Raw genomic sequence first — 19,846 nt, 5'->3', positions numbered from 1 at the left:
AACTATCCAGGCCCAAGTATGCATATACGAACACACTCCGGGTGGTCGTGAGTCTAGCGTCCTTGTTTGGCGTAATATTGATAAGCTTTACTATCCATGAGAACTATATCTAAAAATATCGCATTTACCTTAACTTCGAACAGCTTCATAATAGACTAAATTCAATTGGAATGGATTTGAATTTCAAAATCTGATAATTTCCTTGCAGCTTCACTCAAAGCCCTAGTATAAATTTACGTAGCTATGCATATAATTTTACGCTCACAGGTCCTTGAATTCTTTTACAATTATTTTATCAAAATCTTTAGAAAATTACCCACGTACATAATTTCTCATCAATTAGCCTTAAATATTCTACAATTAGATCATCTCGTGAGATCACAAATGAATTCGGTTTTCATAACATCCCTGTTTCCTACTTTTTTTTTTTTTTTGGGGGGGGGGGGGGGGACAGCTTAAGTTATGTTAAAGGAATGAATGATGACTTGATGGATGAAAAATCTGGGATTTTAATTCAGGCAGTAAAAAAGAATATATCGAGGAAAAAACTTAGTCATGCTCTTCCCAAGTCAATTGAAGTTCTCTAATGCAACTTAATTCAATAAAATAATTAATAGTGTTAAATGATTACGAAGTGTGCAAATCATTATGGATTTCGAAATAGGTCAAATCATTTGAATTGCATCTTAAATTTACGGTATTGTAAATGTATATACTCTTATGAATCTTTGTTCTCAAAGTGAATAAGGTTTTGGATATACTTATGATAAGACCTTTAAACTTCTCTACAATAGACATATTGTCTTAATTTCAGACAAACATCTTTAGACGAAGTTTCTTTGATATGAAGTAAAATGAATTTCTTAATAATAGCAATCCTCAGGTAGTGTACGAACCTTTTTCAACGTTAAACTTTCGATCTCTGTAGATTAAATATTTGATATAATCTTAGTAGTTTTCATGTTTTATTATCTTTAACCAATTTTTCTATGGCTTTCCAGTAATTCTTTTTTTTTTTTTTTTGCTAAACTATTCGGAAGGTCATTGGTGGTCGTCAAAAGAATGGTCAGTGTCCGAAATTAAGGCCAAGTACAGTAATACTTTCAACACCTATCTATTCTTATATTCCTCGAAAGTTTATTTATAAACTATAAACCAACCGGGTCACGGGCCTGGAAATCTAGACTAAAAGCCATTTAAATTTCAAATATAATAAAAGTCCTGCTTCTACCTCTTAATTTCCCCATAAAATTTAAGATTTAGACACCTGCGTATAGCAGCCATGATATTTTCAGATAAAATTTATCACGGTAGAAATTACAATTTCTCTTTTAAAACCTTTAAAACGTTAATCTCTATATATAGGTTAAAACTAGGCAACTAACGAAGGACTGGAATAAATTCTCTCCAAGCAGCAAGAATCATGTAAATCTTTGCTAATAAAACTTGTGATTATTCCTCGGCGACACAAAGAAAAGATTTAAGTTTTGGACCACTGAATAATATATAATTAGCAAATGTCCATAAGGGGTTAGAAACTACTCTAAACTAGCAAAGGCTACCTATATTCGAGGTTCCATGACGTTATGATAATCGTGTTTCATTACACACAAAATATCATCCTTGTACGTCTAGGTATTACAGTTTTTACACGAAGAGATTTAATTTGAAATTTTCATCTTATTGTATAGACACAGAATTTCTCATACAAATCAAAAGTCCGTCTATGGTTATATAATATATACAGCAACTACAACAAATTCAATCGTTTCTAGTCCACTGCAGGACAATGGCCTCAAATGTTCTTAGTTATGTCTGGGGTTTGGCCGTTTCATCACCACGCTGGCCACTGCGGACTGGTGATGGCGAGAGTCTTTAGTGTAATCGTTCACATCAAACCAACATAGTACGAGTGGACCACGGTCCAGATATATAGACCTTGTTATAGACCTTGAGTGGCCCTGACTAATACAGCTTTACTGATAACGGCGATTCACAAACCCTTTCACCACGTAAAGCATCTCCATTCAAGAAAGACTACGTAATATATAAAACGTAGTAATTCCTTCCCATGCGCCAAAAATACGTTAATCATTTATACAAACAGATCATAATATATAATCTAACCTTACTCACACGATTCTAGGATGCAAGATAAAAATCTCCTACTACAGACCACACAGAAGAGGAACGAGGGATGTTATCACAACAAAGACCACCAGCCGACTCCCAAACAAGTGAAATATGACTTAGAAGTAACTTTACGTCAAAACAAAACAAAACTATCTACTGCCCGTTACGTATTTGAAAGCAAACTAACAATATTATGGCATCCGGTGGGGCAAATAATTGAAATGCCCCCCAAAAAAAGAAGAATAAGATTATTCTCAATCACCATTTCCTGTATAAATATTACTTGAAAGTTAATTGTATGAAAAAAGCAGATGAAGTAAAAAATTCACTTCCTTCACAATACAGTGGATGGCTCTTGCGCTGCTGGCAGGCAACGGGTTTGGCGTCAGGTATAGTCTACTCAAGACTATGTGACCTTCATTTATATTATAAGTAGTGACATCTAGTCCAAGCCTCATCTCATGTTAATATGGGAGCCATGGGTCTTGAAGTTGAGGAACTTTGTTATAGACACAAATACCCACTGCGTTAACGTGCAGTTTGGTTATATCAATAAAAATGACTATGCCGAGTTTAGGGTAGGATAATGATTCAATGGTTTATATAGAAAGAAACATTTATTGGTATCCTATGTAAAATATACAAAGTATATACAATATCAACGTTCACACATAACTTCATCAACAAGTCAGTGTGTGTTTAAAGTTATTGGGACATGAAATGTAAAAAAAAAAAATGTTAAAATTACTAATATATTGATGCATAGATCTGTAAGAAAAATATTAATGGGTTTACGCGTTCTACGCTATTACCTGTTTTTTTTTTTTTTTTTAAACCAATTATACCTAAAAAAAATGAGCGTTTAACTTTGTAATTACCTGGGATAAATATTTCACAAGAAATATTTTTCAGCTTCGGGGGAATAATATTAGAAGAATCAAACTATTTCTGTTTTGTTGCAGGCAAGAACGCATTAAAATCTTCCCCCAAAGACTTATGATTTTAACGAGTATCACTGATTGACTTTGGGCAACTAAATTTGATATTTTGTCCCTAGAGAGGAAAAAAGGATTACATAAGTCTGTTTGGTTAAGTAAAAAAAAAAGAGTATTTTCAATATCTGTTTCTATTTAGAATCAGAAACTGAACTTATTTAAAAATGGAAGAGAAATTTTTCTTTGTAATTAAAGAAGGCTAGAAAGCTACAAAAAGAGAAAACTTTAAGTCTAAGTCTAATTTTTTCTTTAAATAACAACTTACACTAATACTGAGTATATCAAAATGCTCAGTATATATATATAATCATTGACACAATGTGCGTGTATATTACATGAGCATATGCAGGAGAGGATTCCATACATTCATTAAAAAAGAATCATCAAGTTTCATTCACAAAAACAGTAATAATTTTGCAAATGAGAATCAAACTAATTTACAATACTGTATGTTTCACAACTTTCTCTATTTCTGGGTCACATTTTCCCCCACTCTCACTCTCTCTCTCTCCCTCTCTCTTCTACACAACTCAAGTAGCACGGGGGGGGGGGGGAAGAGATGATTAAAAAAATAATGATTTCCTTAAGGCAAAATATTTCAACAGAAAGTAAATCAATCCGATCTGAACTCTGAAATAGCTGCTCTGTAATCTGAGTGTTTAGTTTTAGCTTAACAGAAAATAAATTTTACCATTAATCAAGTGGAAGTAAAAAAGAAAATATACAAAATACATTTAACGTTTACATCTTTAGGGAAGGACTTCTCTCAGAAATATATCCTTAGCGATAATAAAAAAAAAAAATGAAAAATGGTAAATCAATTTTTCTAATAGACACAAAAAACGTGGGAGTAAAAGATTGTATTTTTATGTCATACAGTAAAGAGAAATAAACCCAGCAAATGCTTGACACGTTCTGGGGTGCCAAGAATCTGAAGGATAACAACACATGTGCATCGCTTGCCCCGAATGGAATCAGAAAAGACAAGACGGAGAATCCAAAGTAAAATTTCATTCAAAGTAAATTTCCGAGCGAACGTTTAATTAGCTATCGAAAACGTATGATTTTATTGCAAAACTAATAGAAAATAAAAGATGGAAGCATTTTGTTCGATGGATTCTTTAGGTAACCATTTTGTTTTTCTAAAAACCGGCGTCGAAGACCATCGTCGTTGAGACGCCAGCATGCAGAAACCAAGTAATTAATCAACAACTTCTGTGAGCATATTTTGTACCATCTAGTCACACACTTGGCAAGATGACGTATTTCACTTGGATTGAACTCCCCGAAGGAATGCTCTAATATCTAAGAATTGAAGAGGAATCAGAAGAAGAAGAGAGAAGACGTGGCAGAAGATTTTGTTTTGCTGATGTAGACGGGGCTTTGAGGAGTTCTCACGAAGCACATGAATGGCTGAGGTACTGTATAAAAAGGGGCTGGTGAAACTTCCGCTAGGGATCACCTCTTTTAGACGCAATCCGGGTTGGGGCATCGCACTGAAATGGATAAAAGAAATATTATTAGGATAAGGACTTTGCAGAGAGAGAGAGAGAGAGAGAGAGAGAGAGAGAGAGAGAGAGAGAGAGAGAGAGAGAGAGAGAGAGAGAGAGATAAACTAAGGAAGATTTAGTGAGTATAGAAGAACATATATCATCCCATATGAATTCACGAAGGCTGAAGGGTTACGTATTTTCGTACGAAAAAATAGTTAAAATTATGGTCAATTGAAATAAGGTACTGTAACATATATTTTTGACAGTCCCAAAAGTTGCGACCAAATGAGGACAAAACTAAAAGGAGTGGCGCCCTTACCGCAGTTTCCAAGCCTGTAGGCGTGTCCCTCTGGGCAAGTGTGGCAGCAGAGTTGAGGGTCGGCCTTGAATTCCCTCTCGTTCTTGACGGGCAGGACGAGGGCAATGTTGTCGTAATCGATGAGGGTCATGAAGGCGTTGTCCTCCGTGACGGTGTAGACAGCTTCGCGCACCAAGTCGATGAAGCCTGATTGGTCGGTGATGTTGTAGACGGGAGTGTCGATGGTGAGGATGACGTCGCTTACCTTGCCGCCGCTCTCGTCCAACTGCGGGAGGAAAGAAGAGGCGTCGGCGATTAGAGAAAGAGTTGAACAAAAATTTTTTTTCACAAACTTGAGGGAAAATGCAAACTAGTTCTAAAAACGATATTTGGATAAGAAATTTTTATAGAGAGACTTGGAATATTTGCGTTTTTATGTAAGATTCTATATAAAATTAGCTTATTTGGATAAGAAAACTCAATACAAGGCTCTGAAAACAAATGTATTCTTGCTGTATTGCATGGAAATGGTGATATCTGCAGGAAACCTACTGAAATTTTATTCAGAGGGGAAGGGCTGGTATTACTTGAAGAAAACTCAATAACAAGAGCAGGATCTGATGCACATCATTAAGAGAAATATCAGTGAGAGTAAATTCAATAAAACTAATCAGATCTCAACATCTTATAAGTCAAATCAAATATGACATCACTGGAATCTACTATCAAAGATGAACAAATATTCTTAAAAAAAAAAAAAAATGCAGCCGTTTCTAGTCCACTGCATGAGAAAGGCCAGACATGTCAGTTCATATCTGAGGTTTGGCCAGTTTCTATCACCACGCTAACCAGTGAAGATTGGTGATGGTGGGAGATTTTCGCCTGATCGTTCACAGCAAACCAACCTAGTATATGTGGAACTAGGTAGTACATCTTTGCTGATCATGGCGATACGCAAACCCTTTCACCACATTAAGGTATCCCCAACTCCCCCAGAAAGTATATAGGTAAACAGAGAGAGAGAAAAAAAACTTACAGAGCTCTTGATCTGGAGATCGCCAATGCCGCACTCTTCTGGGTAGGGGCAGAAGATATCGTTGTACTTGTACACGAGACCGTCGAATTGGTGCTGGAGGTCTTCGATGCTTGCTCGCTTGTAGCTGATCTTGAACTGGAGGTTGGCAGAGAACACAGGGACGATTTCTGGTCAGGGGAAACAGAGAAGGAACGTCAGATACATAAGACTCAAGATATGAGAGTACTTCGTAGCATGTTGGGTTTAGCTATTATATTCACTCTTTTTTCCCCCTTGCTTAGGTTAGGATCATATCAGGGAAAGAAGAGAGCCTTCATCTATTTATCCTACGAGTTCAAAGCTTTTAATGGTAACCGTATAAGAAAAGCGTGAGGTAATCAAGAAGTTAAAAGGTCTCTGTTCTTCTCAAAATAACATCCTCGAGAGATATATCTGTAACGTACGTGGCCAATCAAATATTAAGTGTATAAGCATAAAAAATAGTACTGACTATCTAAGATATATAATCATGATTTAAGTGCTTATATAGATGTGGTGTCGGAATTTCAGAGCCGAATCCGCATAAAATCCATAAGTATGGATGTGAAATCTTCAGATATCAACAACAATCGTGTAATAGGTACACGTTTCAGAGTACATGATTGAGAAATTTCTCATTAATGTACAAAATTTTCACGAAGCACTGGTAAATGAAACAATACATTTCAAGAAAATTACACAGTTAGCAAGGCCAAAATATAGAAATGTGTCGATGAACCAGTGGTTTGAAATAATCTGTTAAATTTAACCTTTATTGCGAAGGGTATTTCAAAAACTATTAACCCCAAAAAGAGCTCTGATTTAATACAGATAAAAACGCTTTAGTTATACGAACACATAAAAAACAAAAAGAGGCTAAAACCAATAACAATTTGGTATACCGTAAAATCAATAATGAAAAGAAAAATGAGAGCAAGGAAACAAGTTTTTTTTTACTTCCTTTTCATTACACAACTCAGCGGGAGTTAGAACTATAAGTAGATCGGTTACACGCTAAGCGTAACCATTTGACATTTATCAGTTCTGCCATGACCTCAACTCGCCTGGGGCTCCTCTCCCCTGCAACCAGGTCAAGCAGCCCAGAGGGCATATCAGCAGACCAGCGAAACCAGTTAGGGCAGTTGCTTGCGACCAGTTAAGACATCTCGTCCCAATTCATGATGTCGCTTTGAACTTAACGCAATGCAACTATCGTTACCGTGGGGAGAAGTTCTTTAACTTATTGTATCTAATCGGAGAGTCGATCATGTCTGTCTTCAAGGTTATATGTTATTCATAATTCTACATAATTAATATCTTTAATTAAATCTACAGATGGTTCAATTAAAATCACGGCATCCAGAAATTGATTTCATAATGGCTATGGATAGATAATTCAAGGAATGCAGGCGTACTTGACCTCATGGCGATGACGTAACATAAGCTAAATGGAACTCGGGCAATTGAACAGGACATGTTTGTTGAGTTCGTTACAGTTGAAAGTGATTTAAAACATCATAAAGTTTAAATTGAAAAAAATTTAGAGGTCTAAAAGCAGATACCAGTGCAATCCGCATGAAAGGCTTCCAAACGACTACGCGATGAAAGTTATAATAATAAACTTTTATTGTTCAGTAAAATGTGAGGAGGTCGAAAATCTACTGAGAATGAATAATAATAATAGCCGCAATAATGAATAGGCTTCTCATAAACACTAGAAGCACGAACAAATCGTTTCAGAAATGGCAGTTTCAAGTTTTTAAATGTTAAGAAATATAAACTGGATGATGCAAAAAAATATAACCGAGAATGTGAAAGTGACTTGTTCGCAGAACATAAATTTCAAAGAAAAATTATGGTTATAAGAATATTTTACTGAAATCTAAATGAGCTAATATTGCGAGAAATGAGATATACGCAATATTTTTGTAAGATATTGTAACTCGACAGAGAATTCTAGCACGCCTTCAAAGAACGCAAGTTAATTCACTCATCTAAAATACCATTAGCAAATTAAGAAAAAGATTATATAATATTCACAAGTGAATTCACCGTCATTTTCATTCAAAGAAACAAAAAATATGTAAAGATTGAACAAAATTGAAGCTGTCCAAAGGTTAGCGAGTGATGATGCTTAGTGAAAGTTGACTTGGAAGGGTTGCCAAAAAGCGTCTTACAGTTCAGTTCATGAATTCAGTAAATGCGTGTGCTTTTAAGGAAAGATTGCTTGAACTCGTCAGGCAAAGGAAAAAAAAAATACATGTATTAGGATATCCTAAAAAAAAAGGTTCTAAAATTAATACGATGTTTAGAGTTTATGTTGAACAATGAACATTTTAATTGTAGGATTTTCTGGTCAAATGAAATAAACAACTAATTATCTACGACCAATGAACGACTGATATCAGGACGATCTCAGAAGACGATTACATTAATTCGATCATGAACTGACTATCATTGCCAAATATAAAATAGTCGGAATGATATACATTATAAAACATAACAAAGGCGTAGTATCTGTGTCAATTAAATATGACAGATTGGAAATTACGAAATAGCGTATCACACCAACAATGAGACTTATACCTTGCGAAACAAAATTCTGTTTGTATCACGAAATGTCCATGGAATGTTATTGATGTAGATCAAGTATATCACATTCATTGAGGATTGCGACCACCTGCTGCGGGTCAACAGAGGTCCTGAGACAAGAAAGAAAAGGGGTGCGAGTTCCAGGGGATGTTGGCAGGGGGGGAAAAGAGGTGTGGGAGGGAGTGGAAAGGCAGGGTTTAAAATTTCACTTTTCTTGACCTCATGAAGAAAGGAGGGGAAAGCCCTCGAGAGGCATATTCGTGTGCAGTAAAGGGCAAGAGAAAAGGAAAGTAAAACTTGTATGTAGAGATGGGTAAGAGCAAGTTGCGTTCATTCCATGTTCGGTTGTCTTCTATTTAATGATAAAATTTAAATGGGTGAACAAAAATTGTGGCACCAAATCACTCTAAACAGTATAGAAAATGAAGCGCAAGTCATGCATCCTAATAAAAGGGCATTGAGTCTATTCGGTGGGAATGTAAACTGTAAAAGCAAACAAACGTGTAATTGAAATATTGATAAAACGAAAATGACAGTGCATATATTTAACGGAAAATGATCTGAATATAATCTGTGTGACTATAAAAGATGGACTCACTGTTATCTAAATGACAACCAATTGTCAGAATATTCAAGGAGAAAACACTGATGGAAGAAGAATCTTTTTACTACTAAAAACAAAGCAGGAAAGGAGATAGGAGAAAGCGACAATGAAGGATACACAGGGAAGAGTTACATGTTTGGAAAGGTACCAGAAAAAAGTGCTGGAGGGTGTGACAGCATGAGAGAGATAAATTGAGACGCCCAAGGAATTTTTACTGACGAAAATATCTAGTAAACAACAAACAGTTGAGCATATTCGGTGGGGAGATTAAATCTGTAGAAGATTGTTTGATGGATATGACAGGGATGGCTTAAGCATTTAAAAATGATAAGACGTATCTGACGGATGTGACGTAGTGGAAACGAAGCTTAAATCACGAAATTGTAAATTTCTTAAAGAAATATTAAAGAATTGCTTTAAAAATGTTGGAGTGAGTTATGCAAACACTATTATCTTTGCTTCAAAACAGCTAAAGATGCCTGAAGCATATTATTGTCATATTTTTTTTTCTTGGGGAAATCTTTAAAAGCTAAAGGTAATATACTCACACATGCACACGCACACACACACACACACACACACACACACATATATATATATATATATATATATATATATATATATATATATATATATATATATATATATATATATATACATACATATATATATACACATATATGTGTGTATATATATATATATATATATATATATATATATATATATATATATATATACATATATATATATATATATATATATATATATATATATATATATATATATATATATATATATATATATATATATACATTTGTATTTAGATGCTTACCGTAACACTCTGGGGCCTTTCCGGATGGTTCCCAGGCACCGCCATTGTCGCAGCTGTATTTTGGTGATGGCTGTTCGAAGAATCCGTATCCTGCCTCGCAAACGGCTTCGCACATGGATCCTGTAGGAATATGATGGAATGAGAACCCCTTCAGATGTCCATTGAGTTACGATTTTAAAATTGCATAAAAAGTTAAAAGGTGTCTCCGTGTAATTTAAATTTGTTGCATCTGAGTGCACGTTTGAAATTAAGACTCGTTGAATTGGTTATGCCACTCAGTAACAGCAAATGTTTAATTGGTTTCAGTGAAACTATTTCGATTATTTTATATATTTCTTATCAAATTTGTTCATCTTCGGTGCACTTTTATAATTAAGACTTGTTGAATTGGCAGTGACACTCAGTAATTTTATAGGTTTAAATGGCTTTAGTGAAACTATTTATATTTTTTTTTTCAATGACTTCTTAGTAAGCAATAAAGTCAATAAAACCAGCAATGTTTTCCTGTAAAATAAAATTGTTCCAAAACAACAAGGGAAACTTAGTACTCGTATCCCATAGGTTATAATCTTCCCGTGAAGGGTTATTTACGCCTTGATAAAAATGTGGCATCATTTTCTCTTTATGTAATACACCAAGCCCTTTTTCTTCAATTACCTTTGCTCCAGGTGATTCGGATGTCGCATGAACCATCGTGGACTACCTCGGACACACCTCGGCAGGTGGACACGGTGTGGACGGGTGTCTCGAAGTTGGGGCAGGTTTCAACATCTGTAATTCAAAAGAAAAGAAGGTTCATTAGCATCTTCGTTGTATGCATAGACATAGACATATCTATAGGTATACCCAAGCACATACACTTTATATATATATATATATATATATATATATATATATATATATATATATATATATATATATATATATATATATATATATATATATATATATATATATATATATATATATATATATACAGTATGTAAATAAAAGTTCCTTATAAAAATTTTATAACTGACTGAAAGCAATATAACTAACAGATTTTTATGTGGCACTGTAAAGAAGAAAAACTGTTAAATAAAATTACTTATGGTGATAATTACCCTTTTGTGTGAACATTTATATTACAGAAACTATAATTGAAATGAATTTTTTGAACAATTTAAAAACAGTAGTACTGCTTCAAGGAGTATCGAAAAGGTTTTGAATATTCTTATAAATTTTTCTCATAATTCTAACTTTTCTTAAATGTACAACTGATAATTGCTTCTGCAGTAAAATTGAGCAAAAAATACACAAAATTTATTTATTTTTCTCTTATAAAATTTAATAAAGGTTCCTTTCTCTTTAAACTCGTTCAATGATTCTGAATTAAATTGGAAAAATAGCGATAGAACAAATCACATGAACAAATCTTAAATGAGGTGTTTTTTGATACGAACAAAGAGATACAAAAAATACCAGTTATTGGAACGACAAAAAGCAATTAAAAAAAGGAGACAGACAGAACAAAAACAACGAAGCATCTGAAGGAAACAACGCCATATTTGTTGTCATGCAGCGAAAATGTTGATGTCTCTGATGGAGGAGGAAGTCAGACCTGTTTTCTCAAGGTGAATGAGATGGCGACTCCTTCCTTGCTCATTCACAGGACAGGATTCCACCGAGGGAGTTTCATGAGTCGAAATGGGGCAAGGGGGCAGGGGATATTGTGCCTGATTAATTTTGCAAACTCACGGGGGGAGGGATCAATATATAATTAAATGCTTCGAAATATCTATAGCGTTTTGGGGACCCCTATGTTCAGTTGATGCTGCTCAGTATAATCAATGCTAAAGGGGAGGGGGGAGGCTGGGTCAATATTTAAATATGATGCTGCTGGGCCATCGTCATAGAAACTTCCTGGTTGACATTTAACATTTCCCTGATTGCCTGATTCATGTACCAGACTGACATCACTGCTACGAATGGCATAGACTCGCTGATAATCTCATCGAACATGATAATTTGAAATCAAATTTGGAGTAAAAGCACGAAAGGTTTTTTTTTATTCTAAAGGAAACCAAAGGGCCATAGGCACCAGTGCTCATTTAAAAATACTTACAAGTACGTGATCTAGTTCATATACACACACATATATATATATATATATATATATATATATATATATATATATATATATATATATATATATATATATATATATATATATATATATATATATATATATATATATATATATATATATATATATGTATATATCAGAGGAAAACTTCAAACCCATATTATCGCCCCATCCAAGCTAAACGAGCATGAGTGCATAATAATTTGTCCAACTGCAGCCCTATTTCTTCCTGAAGAACATTTTGTTCAGCAATTATTAACATTGGTATTAGTTATGAAAACATTGGTCTAAAACGTGAAGTCGATAACTTATAACGAGCTACTACAGGAAGCTGGACGCTGCATAGCTAATGTGGGTTTTTTGCGTGCTCAAGGATATCTACTTTGCTATTGTTGTGGTAGAAGATGCAGATCGGAAAACAACATTAAAGGCCTTGAAAGGACAATTGTTGCATGTGGTCTAAAACCTTTGTTTGTTGTGACAAAATAAGTAAATGAAAAACAAATATTCAGGATGAGAAAAATGGTTAAGGTATACCAAGATTCAGAAAATTCTGAATCATTTCTCGGTCGGTCTTACAAGAAGCACAAACAGTTCCGACAACGCCTTCTATAAATACCACTTTTTGTCTTTCATTTGGTAACGGTAATTGGGAAAATAAAAACTAGAAATTCGAAAACAAGACGTCACGTTAGATTCCTTTATGAGTCAGCAATGATCAGGAGCAAGATGGAATTGGAGGTATGTCAGGAGAAAACCACTTTCCCAGATCGAAGCGTCGTGCGTATAGAATGCAACTCTGCGCAGGTCAGAGAGAGAGAGAGAGAGAGAGAGAGAGAGAGAGAGAGAGAGAGAGAGAGAGAGAGAGAATATTAATTATTAGAAGTGTCTTCCTTTGTATTCGAGAGGGTGTGTTCTCATTGTCCAGAGATGTATCTTCAACCAGCAATCAAAGCCAAGAGAATACACCAAGGCCGCTAATCAAACGAGTCCATGTAATTAATATCTTCTAAATCTAACGACTTATTAATGGGATTAACATAAACGAATATGAGAGAGAGAGAGAGAGAGAGAGAGAGAGAGAGAGAGAGAGAGAGAGAGAGAGAGAGAGAGAGAGAGAGAGAGAGAGTCCCAGGTTGAAACAACAGGTTATTTACATTCTCGGTACCAAATCCCTCAGGGTTTGGATGCCAGCCCTGAAAGGATATGAAGATTGTTTTCTTTTTTTTTCATACTAAATTATCCATAGTTTAATATGACCCCATTTTTTTCACATTCCATCGTTATGAAGGTTTTCTGGTCTGCTCGGTGCCTTGGTGTTTATAAACATCGAGAAGAAGATATTTAGAATGGGTATCCATGACCAATGAGCTAATTGCCAATTTAAAATTGTGTCACTGTCAATCAATCCTATTGTTGCGGGGGACAATTAATATGCTTTCTCTTCGTCAGAAAAGGGGGAAGAGGGGAGTAAAGCTGAACAGGAAGAGGATGACGATGAGGAGAGGAGAGGTGTCTAATAATAATAATAATGATGAATAAGGGAGGGTAGAAAATTATGAAAGTAAGATTGACAGGATGAGGAATGCTAAAAATTGAAGAATAGGTTGAAAGGTGGAAATAGAGGGTGAAGAGAAAGAAATGAATATAAATAAAAGAAAGAAGGATGTGACAGAAAATTGGAAGAAGGAAGAAAATAAAAAGGATAAATTGTGATAAGAGGAAGAAAATGTAGCCAAATTAGTAATTTAAATTAAGAGAGAGGGGATGAAGAGAAGAAAAAAAAAAACAACGGAAATAACTGGAAGACGAAAGATTAGACGTAGAATTGAGAGGGATGGAGGTACAGGCCTAGGATGAAAACAAGGAAGACGAACAGCAATAAGAGGAAGACAAAAGAGCTGGCGAAGCAGTATATTTTAGTTGGGTTAGGTAGACCGTCCCAGATCGCCCCAACTTGTGGCAGCATAACCCATGATTACGCTTACCTACCTGCCTTTCTCTAACCCAGAATTTCGGCAGCGATACTAACAGCCGATGAAATGCCCAATAGGGGAAGAGGCTTTCTTTTACAACTGGGCTAAATGCTACGGTCGCCATTGGCAACGCTGCTGATTTCTTTTACAACTGGGCTAAATGCTATGGTCGTGATTGGTAACGCTGCGGCTGTCCAGGGCAACGTTGCTCTCTGGGTTAATGTTCTGATACGTGTATTCACACTAAAAATTATTATTCTTCGAGTCGATAGGCGGAAGAAAATGCGAAAACTGTGACCTATAAATGCTGAACTCGTATTAACGCAGCTTCAATTGTGCAGAGACTCATTTGAAGTAAGTTTCGTTAAGTAATTGTGATGATCATCTTGAATGTGAAAATTGCTGCCATCTTGTTATTTCTTTCCCTGTCAATTACGATTAATGGAGAAAGTTTTTATCTTGCTCTTTACATTTTGTTTACAATGGATATTCAGCAGCCGGCACCTGTTAATTACTTGATCTTTCTATGTAGGATCTTGATTGTATTTCTTGAAAAGCACATATGGAATAAATCAATATTCCTTTTTTTATCAATTGAACCAGCAGAGTATCATCACATAACTCGCCAACACCAGCACTACAACCACAACCATCTCCTAATCCCCATCTGCTGCAACCTCCCCACCCTGCCTCCACCATCAAATTCCCCTCCCTTCCCCCACCAACTACCAAAACCCCCTTCCCCTCAACTACCAAAACCCCCTCCCCCATGGACCTCGCAAGGAGGAGAGGAGCTCAAGGCAGAGTGACCCACAGCCAGAGGCAACCGTGTCAGACAAGACCTGCACAGAAAACACACACATACACATTCATACCAAAGGCACGTCATTTTAAGTGTGTCTGAGAACTTCTCATTTCTTTTGCATTCAATTGGTCATTTGCTTTCACCAGAGCATCGTTTTATGATCAATGAAATATTGAACTTCCGCTAATGTACTAAAATCTTTCTGTTGATTGCTGGAAATGGACCCAGGAGTAAGGCTGGCAGAACTTTATCATTGAACGTGCCTTTAAATGGAAGTTAATGCACAAAAACAAATTTACTCATGCAAATATATTTTCTTGAAAACATATGTTGTTAAATGTATCAGACCACTGATATTTTATTAATTCCTATGTTTCAGAGTTTTTTATTGTTAATCAAAAGCATTAATGATAAAAATATGACGCTGGTCACACACACACACACGCACACACACACACACACACATATATATATATATATATATATATATATATATATATATATATATATATATATATATATATATATATACATATATATGTATGTATATATATATATATATATATATATATATATATATATATATATATATATATATATATATATATAGTGTGTGTTTGTGCGCGCGTGTGTGCGGCCACATATAAACGAAGGCATGTCTGTGAATGCAAGCGTATTTACAACAACAAAAACCACATCCCAGAATAAGTGGAAAATTCTTCGGAGAAAAACAAGACCTCGATAACCTTGGACATTACCAGTAAGTCTAACGTGTTAAAAGTATGGAGAGAGAGAGAGAGAGAGAGAGAGAGAGAGAGAGAGAGAGAGAGAGAGAGAGAGAGAGAGAGAGAGAGATTCATTAGGTTAATTTTTCCTCTCACTTGCTCAGAGCAACATTGTTTTGATGACACTTACATATTTCTTGGACAAAAACAAGCGAATGTCGCAGTTTATGAACACCGTGCTAATGTGCAATTAAGATTTCTCTTTTAGCAGAAGGAAGAACTTGTTTAACTGGGCCGGTCACCTGGCCTCTTACATTGTTAAAACTACTCGAAGCCACTGCTACAAACACGAGCGTGGATAGACACGCATATATATATATATATATATATATATATATATATATATATATATATATATATATATATATATATATATATATATATATATATATATATATATATATATACATATATATATACATGAGAGAGAGAGAGAGAGAGAGAGAGAGAGAGAGAGAGAGAGAGAGAGACTGCCTTTCTATATTACATATTGACTGCAATGGCTCAATTACTTTTTCAGATCAAAAGAAAAGATATGCAGTATTTTTACATCTCGTCGATACCAGAAAACTGTACAAGAAAATGACCATTTTCGTTTTTCAAACTGAGAAGCAAATCCTTTCACTCCAATGAAACTGAACCAGCCGAGAGGAAATGCAAATAATGACTTAATGTGATCGCCTGCGTTATGCATACAGCAGCGAACACCATTAGCGACTCTTGAATTGTCACTTTCGTTTAATTAAACAGAGATGAACACGAGAGAAAGGATGTTCCATTGTTCTCTTCACTATTCACAGCAGCGCTTTTACTGTTTAGCATCATGATACCACGAAAATGATTTCCTGGGCTCGAGTCTCGCCTCCCGACGATTTTAATTGGCTTTGAATTCTCCATGCGAGCAGGCCAATGGCCTCTTTATGTTTCTCGGAGGCATTAGCGTCAACCCGCTGAGTAAGGTCTTGGGTGGGGGTAAGATAACCTTACAACTCGATGATTCAACTATTGGAGAAAAAAAGTCACCACCCAATGATTGAATTCCTGCATGGTTTTGTGTAAGAGCGAACTATAAATTCATTCTCTGAAAACGCGATCTTTCTTGAAAAAAATGTTATGGTTAAGAAGGGAATAATGTCACGGATAATCATTTAACACTTTATATATTCCTATCTAGAAAAAAAAAATTAAAAAGTTTGATTCTCAAATTAAAACGTGCATATACTGTATATAATCTGTCTTGCATTGGTTAAGTACGAATTATAGGAATATTTAATGTATAATTTAAGCCAGATTCAGGATTTCTGTGAGTCTTGTATATAATAAATAAATGTATGGATATATACATACATACATACACACGCTCACAATTATATATATATATATATATATATATATATATATATATATATATATATATATAAAGTATATATATATAAAGTATATATATATATATATATATATATATATATATATATATATATATATATATATATATATATATATAAACGTAAACATAAAAACATAATTGCCACTCAAATTTCACTTCAATAGGTAAGACGCAATTTAAATCTTTTCTGTGGCCTACCGCAAATGGCCTTCTTTTTTCTTCCTTCTACTTCTTCCTCACGAAACTTCACGAGACGCACTGACCACACCCTCATCTGGGCTCCACTTGTATAGGAAGTTCACGCCCATGTCTACAAGCCATTTCAGTGCTGAAAACACCCAAAGGCCTTAGGGCGTCTAAATAGGAAACCTGGATAGGGTTCACTTACGATCATATTTTAGTTTTTCTTTCATTTCTCCCCGAGATTTAAATGCTAAACCTAGCTGGGGTTTATCTCTGTACGGAAAACTTTGCTGAGGTTTATCTAAGCTTTAGTTATTACTAATATTTACTAAAGGGTGTTCCTATTCTTGTCTAGTGCTGCCCTCCACGGGAAAGGTGGAGGGGGGAAGGGGGTTACAAAATCCTCCGAGGGTGTGGCGAGATTTAGTTGACCGTTCAGAGGCTCTGGGATACTGACCTCAGAGTTACGTGCTACGACGCCTACGAGTCAACCTTGTAAATATTACGGCTTTTGCAGTCTAATCATACATTACTATTGTTGTTATTGTAGCTGACATCACATAACGGGATCAATATTTCTCTTCTAAATATTTTAGATTTGTTGTTATTTTATGTGATCCAGTTAATAAACCATAAAGACAATTGTTAGTTAATCTATTTTTTCCCAACACGCTTGGTAAATTAGGTCTATGAAATATTATTTTTCAGCACTACATTCCAATAGGTCCAGTCTCCCTTATGTTTGATTTTTTTGAATTCTATTTACTCTTATATATTAACACAATAAAATAGCGTCAAATCATTTAGGGTCATTGCTGCTATTCGGATTAACTGAATCCAAATAAATATATTTATTGCTGGATTGAGAAAAGCAGGATACCATAATTAAATGCAATGTCTAGAATGTCTATTGACAAAGCTTCACATTTAATCCATCAAGCGTAATGGTTCTCATAGAGCACAAATATGTGCAGACCACAAAGCTAAATAAAGCAAAATATTAAATTAAATCACCTTGGGATTCTTCACTTTCACAAGTAAGCGTTGCAATGCAACAATCACTTTTCCCCTCATCCATTATGTTTCATCAAAAGAAAATTAATCACACACAGTCACGAATGGGATGACTATTTATCTCTCTGATGGTAACGATCGCTCCCACCAAGCCAAGAGACCAAAATACCTACAAACACACACACACACACGCACACCCACAGAAAAAAAAAACGCCCACACAAACACACCCATGCAGTCAAACCTGCTTTAATGCCAAGGCCACCGGATCCTTTTGACTGAAGAACGACGGAAATAACGTATATAACTAGAGAACTTTTCCTTTGCCTCCCCTGTTTGTGATGGTGTCTTGAGACTCCCTTTAGTTCTTGGTTCATTATAGGTTTAGGTATTCTTATAAACAATACAATTAACGATACAATCTCAACAAAACATGTGAATTTGTATGATGGAATGATTCTCTCATTTTTTACATTAAAAATTTCACTGATCATTTAAATGACTAAAAAATACTTGTTCATCTTTCTTTTCTTTTTATTCTCTGGAAGAACTTCCAAGTAGTTATTTGAATAAATGAAGATGTGAAGAATATACGTGAGCAAATTTGCTTCTACGCTCTGGAATACCTCTCATGCTCGGCTTCAACCTAAAGAAATACTCTCAGGAGCTCGACGTTGAAAAAGGTCACACAAAACCTTCCAATCTAAATATGTATGTGTTCCTAGTCCCATCAAGATAAATATAGAGGGACTGATTGCTGCCATGTCCTCCTTAATTTGATATTTTCATTTATTGGCATGTACGCAAAAAGCATTCACGACCGGGGAGAAAAAAACCATAAAAATCAACGTCCCCAAATGCATTCTACAAATGGTGCAAAAAAAGGGTGTTCCGATCGTGTCCGAAGTTGATCAGATACGACGCCGACGGCAGATATCCGGACGAAAATATGGCTTTAGCGTCTCTCGGGCGACCTTTCCCTCGAGTATTTCGCAAATTCTGCAGTCTGCTTTCAAACCATCTTGTCCATCTGCTCTCCGCATTACGCAACGGCAATTTCCCTTGCGAAATTGCTTGCTATTCCATTTGCCGAACTCCAACTTGTGATCCATGATAATGATTATAAACAGAACGACCTAAATACCGTCCACTAGACTTTTTGGTAATTTCATTATTCGTAATGAGACGCTCGGTGCGATATTATTCGTTTTATACATAGCACAGTTCGTCGAAGAAGCTCCATTGTTTGTATGTGGTAATTTATTTTATTTTATGTGACGTCACTGAATCTGGTATTTATGAAGGCAAATAATAAAAAACAATATCGATCAATCATTGCATATCTCTTAATCTTTTCTAGTGATGCTTCTTGATTTTAATTTACTGATGAGATGGAAATATAAAAAATAATCGTTAACTGCTAACCAAATATCAATGAGATTTAAAAATGACTGTGAAAAGTTCAGCTAATTACAAAAGATATCTCGACTTATTCAACAATGCAAAAATGAGAGGAATTTCAGCTCTTAAACAGATGGTCCTACTATTTTTAGAAGCAATTTATTCAGAA

General features: G+C 35.1%; 1 protein-coding gene and 1 pseudogene across 1 annotated transcript in view; both read right to left on the bottom strand.

The window, feature by feature from the left end:
- LOC137621560 (zinc finger protein 415-like) overlaps window positions 1–2,222 on the bottom strand; it is a 55,550-nt gene extending 53,328 nt beyond the window's left edge. Inside the window, exon 1 of the mRNA XM_068351954.1 lies at window positions 2,137–2,222. The gene's annotated coding sequence lies outside the window, so the exon portion shown is untranslated. The remainder of the gene's footprint in view (window positions 1–2,136) is intronic.
- Window positions 2,223–2,753: 531 nt separating this feature from the next.
- LOC137621800 (uncharacterized) overlaps window positions 2,754–19,846 on the bottom strand; it is a 111,758-nt pseudogene continuing 94,665 nt past the window's right edge.

This window comes from Palaemon carinicauda, chromosome 28, assembly GCF_036898095.1.
Source record: "Palaemon carinicauda isolate YSFRI2023 chromosome 28, ASM3689809v2, whole genome shotgun sequence".
Lineage (NCBI taxonomy): Eukaryota > Metazoa > Arthropoda > Malacostraca > Decapoda > Palaemonidae > Palaemon > Palaemon carinicauda.
This window is presented reverse-complemented; position numbering and strand designations above follow the sequence as displayed.